Below are 20,058 nucleotides of genomic sequence, written 5' to 3' on the forward strand. Positions count from 1 at the left end.
GCTGGTCTTGACAGCACATAAAAAACGCTGTAAAAATGTCACAAAAAATGCCACAAAAAAGGCACCAAAAACGCAGATGACTCCCAGGAGACATCTTGCCACAAGATTAGGTTTTGTTCAGGAAAAAAATGCTGCAAAAACGTCCTGTTTGAACATAGCCTTATATGTATTTTGGATGACTCTATAATATTATTGTGTAATTTTACTTTGATTTTACATTAATTGATGTTCATCCTTTGTTTAGACATACCTTGAAAAAGGCACAAAAGTGCCAAAACATTGGTTTATGAATCATTTTTTGAGTCATGATAGAAAAATATTAATAAAAAGACATTAATTTGCAAAAAAAATGTTCTTCTTTTGGTGTGCAGAATTTTTCTGATATTGGCTTACTCTATTTTTTTCTGAGCACCCACCCTTGTACAGAGAGCAAGTTTAACCTTCACTATCTGACATAATGGCTATTTCATGGTGATCGTAGGGGCACAGGTGCTGATCACCGCTGGAACTTCTGCTTTTTTGACAGCCAAGACCCAGCTCTCAGAACCATTGGCTTGAGCTATAAAATCCTTACTCAGTCTAGCATTGGAGGGGTTGGGTACTTGTGGAGCTCGCCCAAGCATCACGAGTGCTCAGATTTTTCATCTGTGAAACCATAACCCCAATGCACAGGCTTTCTTCACTGCATGATGTGTGCAGGCACCTCGAAGTTAGCCATTCACAGTCTCTGAATGGCTCTACTGGGGATAAAACAACATTCTCAGACGTAGTGTGACCTCCCACCAAAAAAACTCAGCCCTATCTCCAGCCAGAAGTGCTCTGTTTACAGCTGGCTCTTTGTGGGTGGAGAGCCGAACTGCCCAATCATTGACTTACCATAATGCTCGTTACTCGCGTCAAATTCATCTGATCGTCTGACTAGCTTCAATCGTGTAATGATCATTCAAGAATTTTAGTGCTTGTCCATCACTAGTAGTCATATAACACAAACTACTGTATTTTGGGACCTAGATATTGTAATATTGGGCCAGTTTAATGGAAATAGTCCAGCTCACCACATACTTCGGCATTTAATCCTCCAACGCCATGGAAGCGCGGGATCATGCTGCTATTATCAGCGTATGTATCAACAAGTAAAGAAAAAAGAACCAGCTTCCTGGAAAAATTTCAATAAAATAAAAAAAATTTAAAATTATAGAAAATAGTGAATCTGACAAGAAAAAGACAGGAGTCACAACAAGCACTGGACACCAGACGTGTTTCGATCAGAAACTGATCTTAGACTTGGTGAGTCTATTAGGCGAGTTGTCTACTTCTGAAAGAAGATGGATGGATGGATGGACGGATAGATAGATGGATAGATATATGGATAGCTCAATAGATGGATCAATAGATGGATAGCTAGAGCACACATGCTAAAGGTTGCTGACCATGCAAGTACAGGTTCATCCATTGCACAGACACCCTCTTATGTCACTGACATTGGTTTCCATCATGCTTAATTTTCTTTGAAGTTAATGCATATGTTTGTGATAACTAATAAACCCAGGGGTCCCAGCAGTGAGACACACTGCCCCACTTTGATCAGTTAGTTACTTAGATAAGTGACCTCAGAAAATAAATTTTCCTGACTAGACAATCCCTTTAAATATCAAGTCTATAAAATGTCAGCTTCTGATGTCCACATCAAGTGTTTCATAGTGGAAGACCACCGGTTTATTTTCTAAGCTTCTTGTCCTTAATTTCCCTTTTTCATCGGAGACTTAAAAACGTTCCTTCATCTCAAAATAACAGCGCCAAACAAACTCAATTAGCGAGAGTCACAAAAACTGAAACAAAGGCAAGAAAAAGCACGCTATTATTCCAAATCTCATTTCTGTTAATACTTAAATAAAGTTAAATAATGAAGCAACAGTGTAAGAATACTGCGGGTTACCGTAATGGTTTTTATTATTTATGTGTGCTGCAGAGGATAATGGAAAGGCTTTTTCTCATGATGAATACCCCTGGTCCCAAAATGCAATTACATAAGCTATTAAAAAATAAATTATACTCAAAACACAAGATCCATAACAAGAATTAAATGAGATTTCAAAGGAATTCACCTGCAATGAGGGCTGACATACCTCACTCATACTTAGGGAGCTGCAGATGAAAGACAGCTTTCGCATTTTAATCACACGTAGCAAACAATATCTACTCGGCAACATAATTCAATTCAAATAAAATCCAACTAAAGAGACACTATAACAAGGCACCGCATCCCAGAGATGAACAGCCGGCTTCACTATATGGGAATGTGCGGCTGGCATATTTCTATCGGGCTGTGCGGATAAATCTGCCGGAGGAAAAATAAAACCTCAGTGATGTGCAGCACTAAAGTAAAAGGATTACACTCCCAATTACTGGATGATGGGAATGGGACAATTCTGTGGGGCTTTCATAACATTGTAAATCACTCAATCATACAATGCTAAATCTTCCAAAATCACAAAAAATAGTATAATAAAGAAACCAAGTTGGTAGGGCTGAAATTCATATTTTGGATTCTGTGCATAATAAAGATACAGGCCAAGGAACTATAAGAACTCTTATCCATATATTGTCATTCTGTAAAAGGAGTCTGTTATCAGGATTAAAGTAAAGGCATGGGAATAATGGCACTGTTATACAGATTCAATAGATACCTTCAGTAAAGAAATATGGCATTTTTCGTTTTATAAGACGCACGGCAAATATATAAAAAAAATAGATTAAAAAAAGGGGGTCCATCTTATATTCCAGTGGTGTCTTACTAGGGGGCAGCAGTGGTGATGGAGGGGGGGGGTCACAGGAGGCAGGGGAGGTGCTGGAGTAGGGCAATGCCACAGGCGCAGCGGTGGGGGCTGTGCTGGCTGTAGGGGCCGTGCTACGCAGAGCAGGGCGGTGCGGAAGGTGTCCCAGGTGCTCTGTTTGCAGTGCGAGCTTCAAAGAAATGATGCCCAGAGTTGGCGCATGCGCAGATTGCGCTCTAAGCTCAATGACAAGCCAAGATCTCATCTGCACAAGCGCAATTTTTCTTAACACTAGAAGTCCCAGAGAGGGGTCATTCAACATTTCTACCTTTGAAACCCAGAGATGGGTCGAATGACCTGAAGGATTTTAGCTAACATCCTATAATCACCGTCTTTTGTTCTGTAATTAAGGCCATTACTGTCGCACCACAGGAGGTTGTTGTTTTCCATTGAGTTTAGCCATTTAGTTTCTAGTTAGTTCTATTCAGTTTGGACTAAGGGTCATTTGACCCTCTTTCGGGACTTCAGGGGGAGCTCGACATTTCTGGGACTTCTAGTGTTAAGTTCGCTGTTGGGAGATCAATGGGCCAGAGGCAGCGCATGTGCAGATGAGATCTTCAGCGAAGAACTCCATCTGCGCATGCGCCGACTCTGTGCGCCATTATTTGAAGCCCACACAGCCAACAGCATCTGGGACACCCGCTGTACCACAATGCACCACACAGTCAGCACAGCCACTGCAGCCCCAGCACAGTGCCCACAACCCCAGTACAGCATCCACAGCCCATTCTCCACCACCCAGTAAACTACATTTGGATTATAAAATACACCCCTCAGTTTCTGCCCAAATTTTTGGGAAGAAAAGTGTGTTTTATAATCCGAAAAACACAGTATGTGTCCTGGTTGTTTTTGAAGTTTGGGTTTATTAAGTGCAGAAATAGCAGAATACCAAATAGATCCAAAGTATTCACATTAGCAGATAGCTGGATCATGTAGAGGACATCATAGATTAATGAAACCTAAAACATAACTTTTAATGTATAATAAATAATAAAAAGTGAAAGCAATGTTCACTATTATAAAAACGTGAGAATAAAAAAGTATGAGCTTGGTCAACAAAGTCAGTGATGCCAATACTTAGAAAGGGCACATAAACAGACCCAGTAGAAATCACCACCATAGATCAAACTGGGGTGAATTCCAGAGCCCCCTATTTAGTACACGAACAGAGGCCCCCTATAAAAACCAGGGGGGGTATAGGGATATCTGGAGTGAAAAATTCAGAGCACCGCTTGGAACTGAACACCACACATATTAAATCCCCAAACAAAAGGGAATGGTCTTATCAGATCCGGAGGCGGTCTTATAGGGTAAATAGATAGGTTCAGGCTCAATAGGTGGCTGTCAACCTGCTCGTTAAATCCCAGAGTCAGCCAGAAGTGAACCTCATATAAGGCGGATGAAACACATACTCCCGACGCGTTTCATGGTATACATTCTTCAGGGGAGTCCAAAAATGTTCAAAATTAGCTGCCAGTGCAGTTCACTATTGGCAGTGTGTATCCACAGTTGCCCAAATATACGCACACGTCTGTGTACCAGGACGATATTCAAATGAGGTGGCACATTTATGATGTCCTCTACATGATCCAGCTATCTGCTATTGAGTTTATTAAGCTTTCAGTGTATTCGTGCGGAACTGTGGGGCGAGACTGTGGACAGGATCTTCGGCTCTGCCCTGGCCTCTCCATCTGCCTCTGGTATCTGTATCTGTCTTTTTTTTAAAGTTTGCGCAAGCACTGTCCTAAGGTAGTGCATGCGCAGATTAATCTCCCATCAAACTTCAAGACAATGGCACTAGTAGCGGCGCATGTGGCGATTTAAAACTCAGCTCAATGATGAGCCATGATTTGAACCTGCGCATGTGCTCCACTGGCGGCATTTTACTGAAAACCACTAGGAGGTCAATCTGCGCATACGCCTCAACTGGCACCATTTTACTGAAGCCCACTGAGAGAACAATCTGCACAAGCATCACCCCCCACAGCTAGACCAGTGCTGATGCCAACTTTAAATCAGGAAGATATAGAAACCTGAGACAAATGGAGGGGTCAGAGCAGAGCCGAAGCCCCTACAAACGGTACTGCCCCAGTCCTGTTCTTTTATTTACCTATGTGATCAAAATACATTGGACTTTATAAATTAATCATTAATGTTCCACACTTATCATCATGCAATAGTGACAGATTGTACTGGCAATGAGGCCTGTTGGTTCTGGGCATTAACCTGGTCCTGTAATTTTACAGCGCAGAGATAAAGCTATTGCTCCTGCAAATTAAGACAGAATTAGAGCTATTTAGAGAAAAGGAGCATCAGCAATGCCCATGATTCTGTAGGACCTGGCAATCACATGATTACTGAGTCTTTGACTAGCTCTGCCAGTGACTTCTTTCACAATAAGGAGCTGTTTTCCCCTGTAACTGGGACTTATATGGATGCCCCAGTTCCAGTAGAAAAAAATATGAGTAACAAAAAAAAAACAAAACACAAGTAAATACGAAAAAAAACAACTTTTTTTCCATGTAAAATACATTTTATTACGTGAATAAAACTACACATATTAGACATCCACATCTGGAGATTTATTTTAAAGGGAAGCTGTCAGCAGGATTTTTGTATTTAATTTGAAAGCAGTATAATCTAGGGACAGAGACCCTGATTCCGAGAATGTGTCACTTAGTAGGTTGTGTGCTGTAGTCTCAATATGGTCAATATTTTATCAGCAAGACTGTAGGTCTAGGTGTCACACGCACGCCAGACCAGTTTGTGTAACTCCACCCCCACGACTAATGAGCAGTTTGCTGACAATGTGTACTGTAAAGAAGAAGCTGCAAATCAGCGGTGTGGGAGGGGATGCAGAGGGCCCAGAATTCATTCCACTGCTATATCTACAGCAGAGAAAACAGGGATTTTTGTCAAAACTATTGCAAGAAATTCAGTAAATGACATCACTGGAATCAAGCTCTCAACCAGTACATCATGCAACAGATTACATGGCAAGAACCTGCTGACAGTTTTCTTTTAATAACTTATTTAGTGAGAAATGTAATAGTAAAAAGTTTAACAAAAAAACCCTAAACCGAAAATATTTTTTTTTACATTTATGTCCCCCCAAATATGTATATATATTACATCATAATTTATGTGGCCCAAAGTAGCACTAAAAAAAACACTTTTTTTTCTGACATATGAAAAATGTTTTGCATGCAAAGTTTCTGTAAAACAAGAAACTTTGCAATTTACCTCCTGTTACAAAATTCTCTCAATTCCCAGGAAGCAAGTTACTGGCCACCTCTGCATTCTATTAGCGGAGACCAGTCTCTTTTCTGTAGCGCTTGCATGGACTGGTCTGATCCTGGCATCATCTGTGCCTCTGTGCATCTCCAATGTTTCAGAAGCAAAGATGCATCCAAATTCAGCATAAGAGAGAGCACAGTTTGTACAAGGGGATCATCTACAGCCGCGGGTGTGAACTGTTAATCATCAGGAGCGCACTGCCCCTATCTCCCAGCCAGCAGGAAGCGGAGAGCCAGCAGAGCGGTGCGCTCCCAAAGCACTATGTGGAGAACAACCCTTTAAGCAATAATGTAATGAAGATTTTATATGTCTAGAATGATTTCTATTGTGCTTTTTTCCTTTTCTGTCTAAAAATAAATTATATAACTGGCAAGGAATATTTTTTTATTTTTTCCAGCAAATCTGAGTGAATTTGGGTCAGCAAATGAGTATACAAAGCTTGTGTCATGGGTATGATATGGAGTAAGGAGTAAGTGCAACTAGACGGACCCGTGCAACTAGGGGCCCTAAACTGTCCCTTATTCCAGAGGTAGCTTTGATGGTAGACTTGTCTGGACTTCCAGCGTAGCCCTAACTCCTGAGCAGCCATGGTTTAACACACCCTCTTCCCCACCTCCGGGGAGGGCTGGGACAGGAGATACAGACAGATAGGGGAAAAACAAAGCTCAAATTCACTGAAAGCACACACAGAGGAAAAGACAATACATGCTCAGGGAGGACTAAAGAACAGGGAGGAAATAAACAACAACAAGGATATTTCCATAGCACAGCAAATAGCATAAAACAGTTCCCCAACAACTGGGTCACCACGGATAAAGACCGATAACGCTGGAGCAAAGATAGAGCTATCTTTGGCATGTCAGGGTAGGTTGCACCATTTTTTATATGGTGGGGGTGGCTGTGATAGGACGCCAGCAACCTGTGACCCCAGCAGCAATTCACTAGCAAGCATGAATTAACTCCTGCTAAACCGAAGACCAGAGAGCCCAAAACAGTCGACGATCGACTCTTGCTGAGCAACTAAGAAGCATCACATTGCCTGCCAGACTCTGCAATGTGAAAAGTGTCTGGACTTGAGTCGCCATGATGAATATGATCAAGAGATGGTTAAAATACTAACTCAATATAACAATAGATGTGCAATGTAATTTTTTTTTATATTTTTTTGTTTTATCTCTTTTTTAAGATGAGAAATGAGCGAGAACCAGGACTGAAAAGCTGGCTACAAATCAGGCTAAAAGCTGAAAGATGGAATAACATTGCCCTTTTCAAGACTTGAGCATTCAGGCAAATTTTTCTAATGTATACGCAAAGTTAAAATGAATGTATTTATCTCAACATACATTCAAAGCTTGTATCATTAAATATTAACAGTAAAGTCCTCAGGTATAATGTTCACAGTGTAGAAGTCCTAGGAGAACGTCTCTGCTATTTTTCTCCATTCCAGAGGGCAGATCAGGGGTGTCTAGGAAAACTTGTTTCAAGACAGATTTTGTGCCAGATTATATTTTTATTAAAAATAAAACTGCAAATTGGAGATCATCAATATCAATTTCACTCTGCAGCCTGTAATGCTCATGGGAATTAGTTGGAAAATTGCAACCCTGGACTGAATGCAAATGGGAAGTGCTGATGAATGGCTTGGGTACAATAAAAAAAACCCACTTCTTTATCAAAGGCAAAGAAAATGTTGGCTAAACACTAAATAGTTTATTATGTGAAAATACCAGTAATTTTATAATATTTTTTTCAACAAATGTTAACTTTATTAATAGTTATATGTAGCGACACATGGATAATAATGCAACCTGTATTTTATACCTTTGTATATACTGTATAGTAAATAAAAGCTATTATTAGTATTGCACTTTGTATATACTGTATAGTAAAAAAAAGCTTCAATTCTCCATAATAAAAGAGTATGCAACTTATACACTGTATTTTTTGGTAACATTTTACACCAATAACTCATTCTTTTCTGTCTGTTAATGAAAACATTCTTCATCCATAGGCTAAAAATATTTACAGAACTTGTCACTTCTCGAGGTGGAGAAACGTAAACCTGGTCTAGACTATACTCCATGAATTTAAAAGGATTGTCACCTAGTAGACAACCTCTTCTTATTTCCCATGTTTACCCTCATTAAAATGGAAAAGCTTATTCTCACCTCCCGTGGTGCCAGCACTCAGTATTCAGGGCTCACGTGAGGTTGTTACATCACATGAGCGCTCTGCCCAATCAGCGCTGGGTTCTCTCTCCCCGCCTTCAGATGTATAAGTAATTAACAGGAAGTCGGTGGCATGATGTAACAACCTCATAACAATCCCACGTGAACAATGGGAACGTGAGTGCCGACACCCCTAGAATGACACCAGCACAGGAGGTGAGTAGAGATGAGCGAACCTTGGGAGGTTTGGTTCACTGGCAGCAATCGAACCAAACCTCCACTGCTTCGAATTTTACCGAGCCTTGTTTGAAATGACTGATTGGCAGTTTGAGTCTCCGCCAACATTCAGCCAGCCATAAGCAGATCACTTCCGGGGAATGGTAGGCGGTCTTTTTCAAATTTTTTTTTAGTTGCACACTACATCAGACAACACTGTTGTTAAGTGTGCCGTTGAAACACTGAAAGTGGTTCGCACAGGGCTGAGCATCAAGCGTACTCGAGCACAGCATTGCACAACAAAGCATTCAAACTCTGAACCCAAAATCTGTTTTTTAAAATCGGTGTTCAGTTCGAAAACCGAATCTAGGGTTTGCACATCTCTAGAGGTGAGTACTGAGTAGAAGCTTTGTTATTTTAATGGAGGCAAACATGGGGAATGATAAGGGGTTGTCCTAGTAGTCAGAAAATCCCAGTCACTGCTGCTGCTGTTGCCTGATACTGGCTGCAGCACTGCTGTCTAATCGATAGCACTTCAGCCTACCAGTGAACTCAGTGCTCCTGTCTGTGGTGTAGACATTATGCCACGTTCAGAGCCTCTGAGCTTAGAGATTGCCTGTTGCGCTGTCAACAAGATGTTAGCACTGCAACCAATATCAGAACCCTCAAGCAGTGGCGGAGAATTAATGGAGGACCCAGGGACAATGTGTAAAGTTAGGTGGGAATTTTTTTCCAACAAATTGTGGAGGGAGAATTTTTAGAAAGAAGACAACTCCTTTAACATCCTGGACAGTGCCACTGGATTTTATAAATACCTCTGCTACCTGTACTTTCTGATACAATGTACAGTAAAGGGTGCTTTACATGCAGTAACATCGCTAACGATAGGTAGCAATGTTGTGCGCGATAGCACATACCTGCTTAGTGACGTCGCTGGAGACACCGAACAATCTCTCCTTTAAGGGGGCAGTTCGTTCGGCATCACAGCGGTGTCACTAAGCGGCCGCCCAATAGCAGAGGCGGGGCGGAGATGAGCGGCCGGAACATGCCGCCCACCTCCTTCCTTCCTCATTGCCGGTGGACGCAGGTAAGGAGATGTTCGTTGTTCCTGCGGTGTCACATATAGCGATGTGTGATGCCGCAGGAACGACGAACAACCAGCGGCATGTACCACCAACGATATTATAAAAAGGAGCGACGTGTCAACGATCAACGATTTTTGACGTTTTTGCGATCGTTGATCGTCGCTCCTTTTAGTCACACACAACGATATCGATAACTGCGCCGGATGTGCGTCACTAACGACGTGACCCCAACGATATATTGTTAGCGATATCGTTGTGTGTAAAGGACCCTTAAGTCAAGATCAGAGTCCCTCTGATGTTACAAGACTAAGTCATGTATTATGGAAACATAAAGAAAAAGACAGGTGACTTCTTTAAGCACCACGCCAACATTTTTTTTTCAGCACAGGAGCGGAGCTTTAAATCTAAGTTCCCTGCCCTCGTCTTATACTCATCCTCTGACGGCTTCATCCATTTTTCGATGATGGACTGGTCCCAAAGCGCCATCTTGTGCCGTAACTTCTTACTGGCCAGAAGTTATGTCACAAGGTCTCAATGCATCTCTAGGAGATCCAGAAGGAGGCAAGAATGATGTTGTCATAGAGATTAATTGAGTTGTGACCTCTGGCGTGCTCCATGAAACACTGGAGAGAACAAGCACGTCACAGATTGCCGGAGACCAACTGGAGTGACACTGGAGACAGATGAAGATGGCGACACGCAAGTATAAGGCTAGTTTCACACTTGCGTTGAACGGCATCCGTTGCATTGCGTTGTGTGACGGATGCAATGGATGTGTTGCATATAGTGGCACAACGGATGCAACGGATGCTGCAAGACAACGGAATCCGTTTTGATTTTTTTTTTACAGTTTACTGGCGGCAGACTATTGTGAACGATCAGCTGATCGCTCTCAGTAGCCGGCCGCCGGGTGATCAGCTGATCACTCCCAGTAGCCGGACGCCGAGTGATCAGCTGATCGCTCCCAGCGCCGGGTGATCAGCTGATTGCTCCCAGCACGGGGGGGGGGGGGGGGTGTTAACTGATCACTTCCAGCGCTGGGTGATCAGCTGATCGCTCCCAGCACCGGGTGATCAGCTGATCGCTCCCAGCGCCGGGTGATCAGCTGATCGCTCGGCCGCCGAGAATGTGTACGGGGGGCGGAGTGCGGAGTGGGTGGAGCCGAGCGGGGCCATGGTGCTCAGGACAGGTGAGTGTGTGTGTATGTGTGTATGTGTGTGTGTGTGTATATATATATATACATGCGGAGGTGGAGTGCGGGAGGGGGCGAAGCCGAGCGGTGAAGTGTCGGGCTCCCTGCACACATGGCCAGGGTAAATATCGGGTAAAGCACTTTGCTTGGTTACCCGATATTTATCTTGGTTACGGGTGCAGGGAGCCAGAGAGAGCATGTGCAGTGAAATCCTAAGGATTCCGCTGCTCAAAAAAACGTTACAAGCTGCGTTCCTCCCGCTGGGCGGAAGCAACGCAGCGTCGCCCAGCGGAAGCAACGCAGGTCCTTTTGGCACAATCCGTCATCCATACAAGTCTATGGGAAACAGCGGAATCCGTTAACGGATTCCGCTGTTTTCCAAAAGGGCGGATTGTGACGGAAGGAAAACAACGCAAGTGTGAAAGTACCCTAAGACAGGGGGCAGGGGACTTATATTTAAAGCACCACTCCAGTGGAGAAATAAAGAATAACCCTGGACTGTTTTTTTAAAGGAGGAGCCTAATTGTTTTTAGATAAAAAGATTACTGTGCAGAGTTTGCATAATGCCATTAGTGCTTCTGTGAATATGGACGCTGAGAAAGTTCGATTTGGACCATATGGATTATGGCAATAAAGTATTATGCAGGGACATTCTAGATGTGGTAAATATCCCATATCTACAATAGTGAAATCTCAATTCTTTTGTATGAAGTATATCTTGCAGTTAAAAAATGAAATGCAAGTTGAAGATACATGTGATTTTTTTTTTATCATTGTTGAACACAGGAATTTGGAAAATCTGTGTTTTGTGCATTAGGTCTTGGTGTCAAGTTCATATCCTGGTTATATATTTTTTGACATTTCTGTCAAGGTGGTAACCAGCAGACATCCCACAATCAGTGCCAGACTGTAGCACTTGGGAGTCCTCTGTATTACTTTTCTGAAAGTAGGAGTCTGGTTTATGCAAATTACCCAAGCCCTTCCTCGTTCATCTTCATTGGCAGCTCTGCCGAAAGAGTCAGCACGCTGATGAGGTTGTTTAAGGATAACAGATCTAAAACTCAAATAATTAAAGTGAACCTGTCAGGTGCAATATGCACCCAGAACCACCAGCAGTTCTGGGTGCATATTGCTAATCCCTGCTTAACTGTTCCAGCGTATAGTAGCATAGATAAAGAGATCTTTAGAAAAAGTATTTCTAAAGATCCTCTATAATATGCCAATGATAGCAGGGACTAGTCGCAAGGGCATTAGTTCCCTTGGCTAGTCGACCCCCTTAGCATGTTAGCACGCCCTTATGGGTGTAACATGATAATGAATGTGCAGCGCCAGAGGATGGTCGCACTCACCTCTTTGCTGCCATCACGTATGACTGCTGGATTTCGGCTCAGTGGTCATGTTCCCGGACATGACCGAAAGTCCGGAGTTTTGCGCACTGAGCAGAAATCCAGAAGTCGGACGCGATGGCAGCGAAGAGGTGAGCGCGACCATGCCTCTGATGCTGCGCATTTATTAGCATGTTGGTACGCCCACAGGGGCATGTTACATGCTAAGATGGCCGAATAGCCAAGGGAACTAATGCCCTTGCGACAAGTTTCTGGCCTCATTAGCATATCATATGGGATTTTTGAAAATACTTTTCCAAAAGAACCCTTTATTTATGCTACTACATGCAGGGACAGTTAGGCAGGAATTAGTAATATGCATCCAGAACTGCTTGTGGCTCTGGTTACATATTGCACCTGACCGGTTCCCTTTAGCAAGCGAGAGTGGGAAGAATGGTAGAATGAGTGGGGATTGTGCTATATTAGCAAATACCAAAAAGATAGTTTTGAGATCTACTTTATCTGAATGACGATGGGTACGATTATAGAAAAAGTATATATGGAACCTTTTGTCTGAATATATAATAACTGTAGCATATGAGGGTTAAACAGGTTTTGGAGTCAAATATTTATGACAGAAAGATATGAAGAATGCCAAACTGGAATGACTCTATGGATATTCTTTCTCTTTTGCCAAACCACATATAATGATGGCCCAATCAGGATCTGCTGTTTGTAAGATACAATGACTCGTGTGTAGGGCACTTAAAATTGACCAAACTAGTACATGTGAAAAATAAGAGGACTCAACTCTATGCCAACATAGTTCACGACACAGTGATGGCTCAATGGCCAAAGTAGCCCAAAGCACCTGCCATCAATGCAATCTGCCATACAAGTATCAGCAGGATCCTATGGGGTATTTTTAGCCATAATATCAGTAATTTGTCACTGCCTTGTGCTGCTGTGCACATGTACTACACAATCTATACTGTCTCAAATGCCATAAAATGTGCATAAAAAATAAATCTTTTACTACACATGTAGAAACGTTTCCTATAATTCTTACAAGAAGATTAAGGAGCTATTTCTCTGCAGAGAAAGCAGAAGAACAAAGTCAAAATCAAACTAGTAAAAGCGCTAGAGAACATAGCGTATGAATTATCTAAATCGCAGGCTTGTAGAACATGGTGTGTCAATTATCTAAATTGTACATTTGTAAAATATATTCTATAAATTATCCAAATTGTAGACTTACAGAACATAACCTATGAATAACATAAAATGCATATTCCAAAAATTTAGATAATAGATACAGTAACTTACCATTATATCTACAGAATCACTGAATATTCATTAGAGTGATCATCATATGCAGGTTCACTTCCTGTCACTTTGGATCAAAAACTGACCTGGTGCTGTATGTGGCCAACTACATATAAAGTGTGCTATGCAATATAAGCTGATGGCACAATGCATCAGAAAAAGTGCAAGAAGAGGAGAGATGGAGGAAGGTAAGGGGAAATTTTTTTATTGTAATATTGTTAAGTATTCTGGACCATTTAACTATATATATATATATATATATATACGGGGTGGACTTTAGTGTTTCCAAGACAAAGCACCACAAGCAATAAAAAGATAGATTCCAGTCTGTTTTTCAGCAAAACTTACATATAAAGGAAGCACGTTGCTACCTTGTGTTCAAGCTTCTCCCAGCTATACTGTCTTTTTACAGATATTGTCTGTCAGTATCTGTACAATACCTGCCTGAGTGGAGAACAATACCCCTACAAGTTGCATAGTCTATTCCTAGTCATACTGGACCATGCTCATTTTTGTCCATCATAGTAGTTCCATGTTGCCATACATCTTCAATGACACTGGGCAAAGAATGAATGAACTTTCTGAAAACTTTCAGGAAATATTCTTTCAGTAAGGTGTCATGCTTGGTATGGGAAAACGAAAACCACTAGAACACACCTCTATAAAAATATATTTTTATTCAGTTTATAATAGAAAATATAGATATGACACCAGATATCTGACAAAAACACAAAGACACTGTGCTCATCAAGGCCTAGTGGAGAGCAGAGGGAGCGTGCAGAGATAGGTAGCTGAATAGCTCTCAGTGAACTAGGAGGGACTACGATACTCCTCAACTACTCCTGCCTACTTGCGGAGAGTGTTATAAAGTATTGAACACTCCCCGCTCCGGGTGGCTGTCCCTATATATCCCTATGCTCCACTGACCTACACCACCACCACCAGGTGCATTGTGAAAAGACCAGGACAACATATAATGTATTAAAATCTGTTGGTTCCTGACTCGGACTGTAGACTATGCTACAGTCCAGATACTGTAAACAGCAGTTTAGGACAGAGCTAATGGGCCCAACGAGATCGGTGCCCACAGCTCCTCCCGACGCGTTTCCCCCCCTCCTAAAAAAATGTTCGGGGGTTCATCAGGGGTGATTAGCCAACATACACCTGTGAATAGACAAAAACAGACAGTTGGTGTCTTTCAATATACAGTCCAGCCAATCTCCAAGAAATCCCCTTCACATACGAGACTTACTTGGAACAACATCCAAGTGTGGTGTAATAGCAGCAGCAGGGTGTGCTTGTACAATATAACTTGACACCATCAACACAAGGGACTATAGATGTCCTCCTGTAATTCAATATAGTAATACAACACATAGGTCATTGTGTCTCCAAGATATCTCTGCACCATGCACTAATCACACCTATCAGTGCATATCATGCCACTACCTTCTTAGGTCCACTTTTCTTTTCCTCCAAAATGTGGTATTAATGTTGCTCAGTGTCTCACATCACCATATCTACATATACATTGACAATACAAAAATATAAAAATATAAATATGTGAGTCAATGCTTCAAGATAACATCTCTCCACAGTATTATGGTATCTAATACTAGAATGAAGCATACCCATTATAGGTAAATGATGCATGATGTTCTCCAGGGACATTCAACCCTTTGGCGCCACTTCTAGGCCTTTGCTATAAGAGAAAGGAAAGCCATCTCTAAAGGCTAAGGGGGTTTACATACTTAAAGCTCACATGACCAAAAACAGGCATCAATGTCAACAAATATCAACAATACCTATGAGTCTGAAAGAAGGTTTTTAGATGATGGACGATACACAGTTTGGCACTTGAGATAAGGTGCAGCATGCACTCTCTAGCAGAAAAAAGTCTATCTGCCCTCTCTTAGGTTGTGGATCCTGCTTTCCTGGTTCGCTCCCTATAGAGAAAAACATATTGTATGGCTCATATGTAGGGCAGAGACATATTGGCTTACATTGCCATCTCCCTTGTCATTACCTGGGCACTGATATTTCCTTAGTAGAAGCCCCAGGTGTTTCCTTAGTGGGAATCCTAGGTCACTACTTCAGATCCCTCTAGTAAATGAACACGTCCTATAAAGACATAATATACAGATAGCACTAGTGCTAGGTTATTTCCCCCTAGGCGTATCCAGATACTGGATATCGTATACAGTCCTGATTAAATAAGGAGAGTCACCTACCAGCAGGAGGCTCGGTCTTCAGTGACCAAGGTACCAGGCGCTCAGACGTATGAAGTTCCCCAGGGCACAGCTAGATGGCCTCCCAGGCTAATGATCTGAAGGTCCGTAATGTCCCTGCTGCTTGTCTGCCTCTCCACTGCCATCTGCTCTTTTAAAACGCCCGCATCCCGATATGGGGGTGGGACATCCTGTTCTCCGAGATTGACATGTTGATGGGCCAATCGGAGACGGATCCTATGTGGCCGGAAGTGACGCGTAAGGGACGGATTGACAGATCCCATATCCAATCCTCGTACCTAACGCTGCAGAGAGTGACGTCTAGCTCGATTGCAGCCACCCTCAATGGTAGTAACACATAAGCGTCCCAGCACCCGCATCGGCCTAGATGGAGACAGATCCTGCCCGGCCGGATGTAATGTAGCTCAATTAGATTGACAGCCCAATGGCCCTATCCTGGTTGCTAGCATTAAAGGGAGATGTATCACTGAATCGCATCTGCCCTCAGCGATACTGCATAGGGACGGATTGACACATCCCACATCCAATCCTAATGATTAACACTGCAGAGAGTGACGTATCACTCAGTTGCAGTCACCCTCAATGGTAGTGACACCCAGGCTTCCTAGCAACCGCATCGGCCTGGATAGAGGCAGATCATGCCTGACCGGATGTAACTTGATTAGATTGACAGCACAATAGCCCTATGCTGTCCCCTAGCTGTGCCCTGGGGAACTTCATACGTCTGAGCGCCTGGTACCTTGGTCACTGAAGACCGAGCCTCCTGCTGGTAGGTGACTCTCCTTATTTAATCAGGACTGTATACGATATCCAGTATCTGGATACGCCTAGGGGGAAATAACCTAGCACTAGTGCTATCTGTATATTATGTCTTTATAGGACGTGTTCATTTACTAGAGGGATCTGAAGTAGTGACCTAGGATTCCCACTAAGGAAACACCTGGGGCTTCTACTAAGGAAATATCAGTGCCCAGGTAATGACAAGGGAGATGGCAATGTAAGCCAATATGTCTCTGCCCTACATATGAGCCATACAATATGTTTTTCTCTATAGGGAGCGAACCAGGAAAGCAGGATCCACAACCTAAGAGAGGGCAGATAGACTTTTTTCTGCTAGAGAGTGCATGCTGCACCTTATCTCAAGTGCCAAACTGTGTATCGTCCATCATCTAAAAACCTTCTTTCAGACTCATAGGTATTGTTGATATTTGTTGACATTGATGCCTGTTTTTGGTCATGTGAGCTTTAAGTATGTAAACCCCCTTAGCCTTTAGAGATGGCTTTCCTTTCTCTTATAGCAAAGGCCTAGAAGTGGCGCCAAAGGGTTGAATGTCCCTGGAGAACATCATGCATCATTTACCTATAATGGGTATGCTTCATTCTAGTATTAGATACCATAATACTGTGGAGAGATGTTATCTTGAAGCATTGACTCACATATTTATATTTTTATATTTTTGTATTGTCAATGTATATGTAGATATGGTGATGTGAGACACTGAGCAACATTAATACCACATTTTGGAGGAAAAGAAAAGTGGACCTAAGAAGGTAGTGGCATGATATGCACTGATAGGTGTGATTAGTGCATGGTGCAGAGATATCTTGGAGACACAATGACCTATGTGTTGTATTACTATATTGAATTACAGGAGGACATCTATAGTCCCTTGTGTTGATGGTGTCAAGTTATATTGTACAAGCACACCCTGCTGCTGCTATTACACCACACTTGGATGTTGTTCCAAGTAAGTCTCGTATGTGAAGGGGATTTCTTGGAGATTGGCTGGACTGTATATTGAAAGACACCAACTGTCTGTTTTTGTCTATTCACAGGTGTATGTTGGCTAATCACCCCTGATGAACCCCCGAACATTTTTTTAGGAGGGGGGGAAACGCGTCGGGAGGAGCTGTGGGCACCGATCTCGTTGGGCCCATTAGCTCTGTCCTAAACTGCTGTTTACAGTATCTGGACTGTAGCATAGTCTACAGTCCGAGTCAGGAACCAACAGATTTTAATACATTATATGTTGTCCTGGTCTTTTCACAATGCACCTGGTGGTGGTGGTGTAGGTCAGTGGAGCATAGGGATATATAGGGACAGCCACCCGGAGCGGGGAGTGTTCAATACTTTATAACACTCTCCGCAAGTAGGCAGGAGTAGTTGAGGAGTATCGTAGTCCCTCCTAGTTCACTGAGAGCTATTCAGCTACCTATCTCTGCACGCTCCCTCTGCTCTCCACTAGGCCTTGATGAGCACAGTGTCTTTGTGTTTTTGTCAGATATCTGGTGTCATATCTATATTTTCTATTATAAACTGAATAAAAATATATTTTTATAGAGGTGTGTTTTAGTGGTTTTCGTGTAATTCCACCTGGGTTGTTATTCTAATAGTGGTCGATGTGTTGGTATGGGAAAAACCAGAAGAATGGCGAAAGGAAGGGGGGGGGGGGAGAAACCCTGTCTTTAGTGAAGGGGGAAGATGATGACCTTGGAAAACCGACCGCTGGCCCCTGGTTCCCCTAATGTCCCTAGATTGGTTCTGCATCAATACACTGATCAGACTACCTAAGCCATGGCTGACCCTGAAATAGGCCCTAGGTAGGGACCAGACAGGATGAAAACTAGTTAACCCCACAAAGAACTAAAGGACACACAAGAAAAACAATGAGGGGAATGCAAAGGGACAACTTATCTGCAAAATGACTATGGGAGAATGGCAACATCATACTACAACATGTTTCGAGAGGAGATGTCAAGCAATCTAGAAAGAATAGGAGTAAACTATCACCGGCAACAAACCAAAGGGAAATGCAGGTATATATAGACACAGGGAGTGGGGATAAGGATTTTCAGCTGACCTGTCAAGATATTTGCAGGGTCCAAAAGGAAAAGAGTTAAGGGTACTTTACACGCTGCGATATCGGTACCGATATCGCTAGCGAGCGTACCCGCCCCCGTCGGTTGTGCGTTACAGGCAAATCGCTGCCCGTGGCGCACAACATCGCTTACACCCGTCACACGGACTTACCTTCCCTGCGACGTCGCTCTGGCCGGCAAAGGGGCGGTTCGTGCGGCGTCACAGTGACGTCACACAGCAGCCGTCCAATAGCAGAGGAGGGACGGAGATGAGCGGCCGGAACATGCCGCCCACCTCCTTCCTTCCTCATTGCCAGTGGACGCAGGTAAGGAGATGTTCGTCGTTCCTGCGGTGTCACACACAGCGATGTGTGCTGCTACAGGAACGACGAACAACATCGTACCTGCAGCAGCAACTATATTTTGGAAAGGAGTGACGTGTGAACGAGCAAAGATTTTTCACGTTTTTGCGCTCGTTGATCGTCGCTCCTTGGTGTCACACGCTGCGATGTCGCTAACGACGTTAACCTGACGATATATCGTTAGTGATGTCGCAGCATGTAAAGCACCCTTTAATCCTTACAAGGAAGATACATAGAACTCCATTTCTTACCAAGGTAGAAAGAATGGACCATCAAGGAGCAGTTTGTGCAGCCAAACACAGTGACTGTCTGCAGCCGGACACCACAGGGTTGTCGATCAACCATGACACACCCATGACATAAGGTTCTTTGGTCAACTAACGACAATCGAACAAAAAATGTAACCATGATTAACTGCTTTTCAGGTCTTTTATTACATTTCCCTTGATTCATTTTGGTCGAAAGTGTCCTTTTTGATCACATCAAAGGCCCCCTACACAACAGAGAAAAGTTATCTGAACTCATTCACTTCAGTGGGACTGGTTCATCACCGTATAGGAGGGCCTTCAGACACAATGTTCTCCCGTGAGGTACATTATGAACAATGTAGTTGAGCATTCACATGTATGGCAGTAGGTGAGGTTGTTCAGGAGAGATAGGTGATGGCAAACAGTTATCTACAGTGTAGGACCACAAAAAACAAGACAGAAAAAGAATCGATTTCCTTGAAGCATGGTACTGGAGAAGTATGTTATCAATACACTGGATGGCAAGAAGAACAAACAAATCAATGTTGGAACAAATTAAGCCAGTCATGTCACTCAAAGCAAAGATCATTAAGCTACAACTTGCCTACTTTGGACACATCATATGAAGACAGTCATCACTGTAGAAGGACATAGTGGTCAGAAGAATAGAAAGAACAAGGCAAAAAGGAAGACCAGCAACCCGATGGCTTGATACATTCCAAATAATGGCGGACATGACCCTGGTGGACCCATCTAGACTTGCACAAGATCAATGTTCCTACAGATCGTTCATCCATCAAGTTGCCACGTCTCAAGATGAAGCCAAAGGCTGTTAAAAAAAATAGCACCTTTAGTCTTATGCATATGACCACCTTAAGAAGTAGTTGTATTCTAGTA

General features: G+C 42.8%; 1 protein-coding gene and 2 long non-coding RNA genes across 3 annotated transcripts in view; 1 reads left to right on the forward strand and 2 right to left on the reverse strand.

The window, feature by feature from the left end:
* The window catches only part of SPAG16 (sperm associated antigen 16), a 1,446,914-nt gene that overhangs the window by 168,301 nt on the left and 1,258,555 nt on the right, over nt 1-20,058 (reverse strand). The gene's annotated exons all lie outside the window — the stretch shown is intronic.
* LOC142245945 (uncharacterized) lies at nt 14,726-15,357 on the reverse strand. The gene is made up of 4 exons (XR_012724825.1): nt 15,249-15,357; nt 15,075-15,145; nt 14,893-14,963; nt 14,726-14,791 (listed from the first exon to the last, which is right to left on the reverse strand). It is a non-coding gene; the product is annotated as an uncharacterized LOC142245945 (long non-coding RNA).
* LOC142245946 (uncharacterized) lies at nt 16,779-17,410 on the forward strand. The gene is made up of 4 exons (XR_012724826.1): nt 16,779-16,887; nt 16,991-17,061; nt 17,173-17,243; nt 17,345-17,410. It is a non-coding gene; the product is annotated as an uncharacterized LOC142245946 (long non-coding RNA).

This window comes from Anomaloglossus baeobatrachus, chromosome 7, assembly GCF_048569485.1.
Source record: "Anomaloglossus baeobatrachus isolate aAnoBae1 chromosome 7, aAnoBae1.hap1, whole genome shotgun sequence".
Lineage (NCBI taxonomy): Eukaryota > Metazoa > Chordata > Amphibia > Anura > Aromobatidae > Anomaloglossus > Anomaloglossus baeobatrachus.